The sequence below is a fragment of the Lactuca virosa genome, chromosome 5, assembly GCF_052849685.1.
Source record: "Lactuca virosa cultivar CGN04683 chromosome 5, Lactuca_virosa_CGN04683_v6, whole genome shotgun sequence".
Lineage (NCBI taxonomy): Eukaryota > Viridiplantae > Streptophyta > Magnoliopsida > Asterales > Asteraceae > Lactuca > Lactuca virosa.
In genome coordinates, this window is record NC_136430.1 from 39,814,902 (window position 1) to 39,823,552 (window position 8,651).

General features: G+C 42.7%; 1 non-coding gene across 1 annotated transcript; it reads right to left on the reverse strand.

Annotated features, from left to right (window-relative positions):
• Window positions 1–812: 812 nt before the first annotated feature.
• Window positions 813–884, reverse strand: TRNAD-GUC (transfer RNA aspartic acid (anticodon GUC)). The gene has a single exon. It is a non-coding gene; the product is annotated as a tRNA-Asp (tRNA).
• Between the last annotated feature and the right edge of the window lie 7,767 nt (window positions 885–8,651).

Here is an 8,651-nt window from a genome sequence, read left to right on the forward strand (position 1 = left end):
TGTTTATGATTGAATGAAACATTGATCTACAGATTAATTGCTAGATTAGATTGTTTGTTTATGTTTAATTTATCTTGCCAAGCTTGTTAAAAGATCCTTACGTGTTAATGATAATTATTTGCTGTTAATTGTCAAGTAAATTGAGTTGTATGAACATCTGCTTGATTGCTTGTCTCTTATGATTTTGATGACCATCAAGATTATATGACTAGGAATAGCGAATGTGAAACTAGGATTAACTCGGAAATAAGTAAGTTAATGTGTGAGCCTTGTGTGATAAACCATCAACAAGAGGTTAAATTGAATTAGTAATTTGATTAACTATTATTACAAGTCTTGCTTGATACAAACTGAACACTAGGAAACATGTTAGTTTAATCAACTGATCACTGTTTAATTTGACTTGTTTGCTAAAGGATTAGTAATAGTGAACGCGAATATAATTATTTTAGGAATCGGTGAACATGAATAAATGAATTTGTGTATGCAATTGTCTATGCTTTCAAGGTGTAATTTATCTAAACCAAAGTACCTGAAGAGATTTGTTTTCCTGTTAGTTTATCAAGATTTGTTAATTAATTGTTCGTTTGAGATTTAATAAACATTTCTTTATTCCTTTCGTGTGTTTTGTAACCTATAATCAAATATTTTAAATCAATTCACTACCGTTCCCGTTGGGTTCGACACCCTTGCTTATCAAAGCTATACTATACTCGATCGGGTTCACTGCCTGTAAGGTGTGGTTTAGATGCGATAAAATAGGAATTATAAACTAAAAACCAGTGCATTAAAAATACACATCAAGTTTTTGGCGCCGTTGCCGGGGATCGAACCCGGGTCACCCGCGTGACAGGCGGGAATACTTACCACTATACTACAACGACAACGGCAACGGCATGATCGTGCACCTCCTTATGTTTTTACGATTTGATTCTGGGAAACTCTGACATTAAACCGTTTTGAAAACATGTTTTTAATAATTATTGGTTTTTGAATGACTTAAAAAGTTTTAAATTGGCTTGAATTTTATGGTTGTTACAAGTTGGTATCAGAGCCTTGGTTTGAGTGAATTGGAGGAACACTCGTGTGAATCCAGTCTCAAATCAAGGAAAAGATTTTCAAAATGATTTTTAAATGGTTTTCAAAATACTAAAGGAGGATGCAGAGTGTACGATCAGCCGGAGCCAGTAAGTAGACCCCAAAATACCGTACTGTTATTTGATTTATGTGATATGTTAGAACAACATTCTAGTACTAGGCTAGGGATCTCCAGGAATTCCATGATAGAATTGCCTGATTGTATGATGCCTGATAGCCTAGGGTTTTCCTTATATGAAATTGACATTATTACTATAGTTTGTTAGTGTGTGCATCACGACCGTACATAATTAAGATCTTTTAGCCTGAGAATGTTTGGTTTTGCCTTATTTCCTGTTCTTGTTTGATGAAGGGATTAGGGTAGCATCAGGTATTCGAAAGTCTATAGGGTCCAACGTTATGTATGGAGAGTATACACGAGTGCTGTAGGGTTGGTGGAAGTTTCATGGGTGGGTTGTGCGAGGCCAGTAGGCCAATTATGAGATAGTTAGCCTTCCTATAAGAGTGAGGATTGAGCGATCGCCATGCATACGTATATTTTTAGGGTGTTGTGATGATACTTGTGACAAATATGGGTAGGTGTGGAAAGTAGTATGGGCCCGTACTACAGAAAGAACAGGACCCATACACGTAGCAAGGAAGTCACAACCCCTAGGGTCTAGTTGGGAGATGGTTCCCTGTTATTTATGCGGATTATCTGATATCTTCCTAGTATATTTTCAGTATGGTGGTTACGAGGCGTTTTGTGATTGGATTCGATTTGGGATCAGTACAGGGCGGTCAGGATGCCCCGACAGCGCCCGAGACTATCAGCCAGGGTGGGCCAGCATTGACAGAGGATCGTGTCAGGGAGATCATCCACGAGGAGGTGGTCGAGATTGTTCGAGGTTAGATTCCAGATATTTTTGGGTCTATTAAGACCGCTATGATGGAGTATTTTGATGACAGATATGCAGCCGTGGCTGAGACGGTTGCCGCAGCAGCTACATTGGCTGTAACAGCGGCAGGGGGAGGAGCCAATCGGGCTTTTCAGTATCGAGACTTTGACAACACAAAGCCCCCTTCTTTTGATGGGACTCAGGACCCCATCGAAGCCATGACGTGCCTATCGGACGTGGAGGGGTGTTTCTTCACGTGTTCATGTCCTACTGACCAGAAGGTCAGATGTCCCCTGAACCTGCTGAGGTCTGGGGCAAAGGACTGGTGGAGATTGATGACTGGATCGTATTCTGATGATCAGAGGGGTGCGGTTACTTGGGAGCAGTTCATGGATATGTTCCACGCTCGCTACATTCCACAGGTCGAGCGAGAGCGGCTAGCTCAGGAGTTTCTGGATTTGAGACAGGGTGGTGAGACAGTGGCGGAGATCACCCGCATGTTCATGGAGAGGGCGATGTTCTGCCCGGAGTTTGCTTCTAAGCAAGCTCAGATGACACGTTATCTTAGCATGCTCAAGACTGACATCTGTCAGTTTGTTGATACCCAACGATGTGATACTTTGCTGGACTTACAGGAGGCCGCCAGGCGGCGTGAGTTAGAGATTGAGCTGTAGTTGAGAGAGCAGCGGCAGTCCCCGACACAGATACAGCCGGTGCCAAAGCGGTCCAAGACCGCTGATACTAGGTCTGGAGGTCAGTCGGGCCGCACTTGTGGGAAGTGCGAGAAGGCTCATTCGGGGGTTTGCCGATCGGGGAGCGGGTGCCACAAATGTGGCAAGCAGGGCCACATTGCTAGGGATTGTCGACAACAGACTCTAGCTTCTGGGGTCATATTATGTTACCATTGTAAGCAGGTGGGCCATATGAAGGCCCAGTGTCGCTTCGGTGCCATGATCGACTGCAAGGTTCAGCGAGTGGTAGTTCGAACCCCAAGTGGGGGAGAACTGATTGTTTACGGCGAGGGCACCAGACCGGGATCAGGGTTTTGTTCTGCTGCCAGGGATCGACAGTACATTCAGTATGGGTGTACGGGTTATTTGGCGTATGTGGTGGATACACGGGTCAAGGATCAGGTTTCAGTATCAGAGGTCCCAGTGGTCAGAGAGTTTGCTGACATGTTCCCGGAGGAGTTACCCGGAGTGACTCCGGAGAGGCAGGTCGATTTTAGGATCAACCTAGTGCCAGGTGCAGCCCCTATCTCCAAGGCGTCGTACCGTTTGGCACCACCAGAGATGCAGGAGCTGTCGTCACAGTTACAGAAAATGTTGGGCAAGCATTTCATTGGGCCGAGCAGTTCTCCATGGGGAGCGTCGATTCTCGTCGTTGGGAAGAAGGATGGTTCACACCGGATGTGCATTGATTACCGGGAGTTGAACAGGTTGACGGTGAAAAACCGTTATCCACTCCAGAGGATAGATGATCTTTTCAATCAGTTGCAGGGAGCATCTTGGTTCTCCAAGATAGACCTGAGGTCCGGGTACCATCAGGTCAGGGTTAGGGAGGAGGACGTGGAGAAGAACGCGATCCAGACTCTTTATGGACACTACGAGTTCGTGGTGATGCCGTTTGGGATCACCAACGCGCCAACAATATATATGAACCTGATGAATCGGGTCTGCAGACTGATGCTCGATCGCTCGGTCATCGTGTTCATAGACGATATCTTGGTGTACTCCAAGACCCGAGAGCAACATGAGGAGCATCTTCGAGAGCTATTGTGAGTTTTGAGGCGAGAGCGACTGTATGCCAAGTTCTCGAAGTGCGAGTTATGGTTACGAGAGGTTCAGTTCCTTGGGCACGTCGTAAACCAGGAGGGGATTTTGGTTGATCCGGACAAAATCGAGGCGGTTATGCAGTCGGAGGTTCCGAAATCTCCCTCAGACATCAGGAGCTTCTTGGGATTGGCAGGGTACTACCGGAGAATCATACAGGATTTCTCCAAGATTCCAGTACCCCTCTCTCGTCTGACGAGGAAAGGGGTGGATTTCCGGTGGGGCCCCGAGCAGCAGAGGGCGTTTGAGACCCTCAGACAACGACTATGCGAGGCTCCAGTTTTGACTCTTCCGGAGAGAGTTGAGGATTTTGTGGTGTTCTGTGATGCATCCATCACGGGACTAGGAGCGGTCCTCATGCAGAGAAGACGAGTGATAGCCTACGCATCGCGGCAGTTGAAGTCGCATGAGACGAGATACCCTACTCATGATCTGGAGTTGGAGCGGTGGTATTTGCTCTCAAGATTTGGAGACATTACCTCTATGGGGTCCTCTATACCATTTACACGGACCACAAGAGTCTGAGGCACATCATGGATCAGCCAAACCTGAACATGAGACAACACAGGTGGCTTGACGTAGTCAAGGGTTATGACTGTGAGATCCTATACCATCCCGGTAAAGCGAACGTGGTTGCGGATGATCTGAGCCGCAAGTCAACTGGATCTTCCACTTGTGGGATTGATCAGGGAAGCCCAAGCAGAGGATATGCGTCAGGAGATCTGGAAGCTTGAGAGGATTAGGTGTGAGAACACCCGGTTTGTGCAGGATAGCCGGGGATTATTGACCCGTTGCGGTCGGGTCTGGGTTCTAATTTCTGGTGGGGTCAGACAGGCTATATTGGAAGAGACTCACAAGTCTCGTTTCTCTATTCACCCGAGGGCCAACAAGATGTACCAGGATTTGCGATTGCGTTACTGGTGTCCGTGCATGAAGTGGGATATCGCTTGGTACGTTGAGAGGTGCTTGACCTGCAGGATGGTCAAGGCCGAGCACCATAGGCCGCATGGCAAGCTGCAACCTCTAGAGATTTCCATGTGGAAATGGGAGCAGATCACGATGGACTTCATCACCAAATTGCCAAGGACGGCAAAGGGGTTCGACGCCATATGGGTCATCGTGGATCGATTGACCAAGAGTGCTCACTTTCTGCTCATTTGGGAGCTCATCGGCCGAGAAACTAGCCGATGTGTATATACGTGAGATTTTCGCTTTCCATGGGATTCCGGTCTCTATTGTTTCATACCGTGATGTGCGGTTCACCTCCCGTTTCTGGCAGAAGTTCCATGAGGAACTGGGCACGCGGATGCACTTCAGCACAACCTATCATCCGCAGAGGGATGGTTAGAGTGAGTGGACCATATAGACTCTTAAGGATATGTTGAGAGCCTACATTATTGATTTTGGAGGGAGCTGGGACTCCTACCTACCCCTTTCACAGTTCTCCTATAACAACAGCTTTCACTCCAGTATTGGTGCTCCGCCTTATGAGCTGTTGTATGGACGGAGATGCCGCACCCTAGTCTGTTGGGGCGAGGTTGGTCACAAGGTGATGGGTCGGACCGAGGTAGTCCTACAGACACCGAGATGATTCAGCAGATCAGACAGCGGTTGCAGACCGTACAGAGTCGGCAAAAGAGTTATGCCGACCGGCGCCGATCTGAGTTAGAGTTCCAGGTCGATGACATGGTACTCCTGAAGGTCTCACCCTAGAAGGGTGTGATTCGCTTCAGGAAGATGGAGAAATTGGGTCCCCGATATATCGGGACATTCATGATCACTGCCAGGGTTGGCAAGGTGGCGTATAGATTAGACCTTCCTGAGGAGCTTAGTCAGATCCACAACACTTTCCATGTTTCACAGTTGCAGAAGTGCATTCTGGATGAGGAGGCAGTAGTGTCATTAGTGTTAGATTTTCAACATTCTAACACTCCTATGGTGTACATGCAACCCTATAAACCTTGGATCTATGTTTTCTCTATTATACATGTAAATATTAAATATTCCAAGGTTTCATCCTAACTAGCATATTATGAAGCACCTATACTACAAAGTTCTAGTTAGATGACATACCTTTTGATGTAGCTTGATGTCTTCAAGCTTTAAGAGCTTAGCCCCAATAGTGTGGAAGCCTCAAGTGGAATCACAAATCACCAAAACACCTTGGAAAGCCTTTAGAGAATATGGATACTTGGCTCACACTATGAAATCGGTTATTGCCCTCTTTAGCGTATCCACACTAGCCACTAGCCTAATTTCATGAACCATAAGACCCTTTATATAGTGTGGAGGATTAGGGTTAAACCCTAATACCCATGACCTTTCATTTCCTAGGATCCATGGGTTAAAGCTCCGTGGACTATCCATGAAGACTTAGCCCAACCTAAATGAACTTGGCCCACTACACATATATATATCTAAGAGTCCATATTTAATTAGTTCCTTTTTGATCACTTAATTAATTATAAATTAATTCTTGGTCAATACTAATTAAATAATATGATTATATATTAATATATTAGAACTTATAATATATTAATGTAAATCATAAATATACTATTCTCAAAAGACTATCCATATAAATTGTGTCGGTGAAGTGCAACCCAAATGGACCATGCCGGGTTGGGTCAAGTACATACCAAATATAGTTATGGACTTAGACATTAATCCAACAGTCTCCCACTTGGATAAGTCTAAAACTATTATTGAGTATGACTTCAAAAAACCAACTGGCAATCGTAGCTCTTAAAGCCGCTGTCGAACTCTGATCTTGTCAATGAACTCTGACCTCTGTCAATGACTTGTCCATTAGATAAGGGATAATATATTCCTCCATTCTAGATATCATATGGACTGAGACATGGATTATAATCATTCTCTCTGTCCATTTGTTGTTTCCCGATTTTCGATTTATGATGACTGACTGATTGAACAAATCAAATCAGTCCTGGCTTGGCCAAGCACTCACATGTGTCATCGCTAAATCATCGAGGGGCCCACATATATCGCTTTTATCCCGAAGGTAAAAGGAATGGATAAACTTCGACTCATATGGCTTGTTCTACTACTTGTTGAATCATACACAAAGGCACGTTTTATAACATCGAGTTACCAATGCATTTTCGTGCAATCAATGTATAACCAACTCATAGTAACAACTCATATCTCTAGGTTTGAAGAATATAAGATATTATCGTCTCATGATCACTCGTGATAAAATCCATGAAGTGATTCAAATGAGCGCGGGTTGAATCCAATAATCAGAACTTATGAGCACTCATGAGTGTTGTAGCACCACTTTGTCCACCAACTTGGACCTCTACAAACCAACCCATGACAGTCTTGATTCATATCTACTTCCAACATATGACCGACTGTGGATGGTTTGAATAACTTAATCATTCAGGAAGAGTGACTTAGTTATTCTGGAAGTCAAAACATGCAAAGTGAAACACAAGAATAAATGAATCAAATATGGTATTAAACCCTATGAATATAAATAAACACTTTTATTTATCACCATACTGATTACTCATTATTCATTGTTTCGGTTTTATCAACTTTATACTTGAATTAAAAACACTAGTTGTCCCATGCTCCAAGCATGTACACTATGTTTTTCTTAAACAATAGCTTTGCCATACACCAAGTATGCACTCTATGTTTGTCTATGATCCTTACTTTGTGAAATAAACCAATTGAACATAATTTCAATGATTCTAATTTCACACTCCCAAATCCTTATCGAAAAATGTGATTATTTGAAATTCCTATCATTTATCGAAATTTGTTTAGATTTTAAACTTATATGCACTAACCCTCCTGTAATGAATATGTATAAAGTCACAAAGACTTGTCAACAGTCATTATAAGGTATTCCAATGGAGATCAACTCCATGGAAACTAAGTCTCATATTCAAAGTACATTGCTTTAGACATGCTTCTTGCATTAAGTTTTCTAATCTTACACAGATAACTTCCACCTATGGAGACAACTCCATATTCTCATTTTGACTATCACTTCTGAACAAGAGATGCCTCTTTTCAGAATATGTCAATATGGTCCTTCCAAAATTAGCACTATACTTCCAACTGTCCCTGAGCAACCAATCTTTGGTAAACCTCAGATTGTCCTCGACAATTGCTTAATCATTTTAGTCATATCCAATTCTAGACATTTTCCCTTCTTAATGCCTCTAGGCATTTGGAAAAATTTAGAAATGACAAATATTATAGCACATGCAATCGATCCCGTACCCAAAGCAAATGGTACACGATTCATGATGTCTCACATAAAGACATGATTCTAGACCAGTCTTTTGCTACAATATTTTTATTTGCCATGCTTTCAAAATTTGACTATGAAGAGGGATGCCGTAATCATAATCGAATTTTGAGAACGCAATATATAGAATTTCCTTAAGTTGAACCAATCCAACATGAAATTCATATATATATTCTTGACTAAGGATGATTAAGGTCTCAATCTAAGCCTTTAGAACTGAAATGAAGTATATCCTCTCCCTTAATTATAGCAAAACAACGTTTTCAATCCCTGCAGCCTCACGAATTGAAACTTTTGTTTTTTATAATTAACATTGCTAACTTGCAACACTAACAATAATTATCATGCTCCCACTAATATGATGATTATTAGCATAACACTTATGCTCCCACTAGCTTTGACATGTACTCAGAAATCAGTTGGACTTCTAGAAATCAATACTTTATTGACTTTCTTACCAAAGTTCAGATTTCTGATACGAGATGCTTTGATAAAACTTTATCAAAATCATACACCTTTCCTTAGATAGCATGCATGTGTGTCTAAACAATTTCAGAA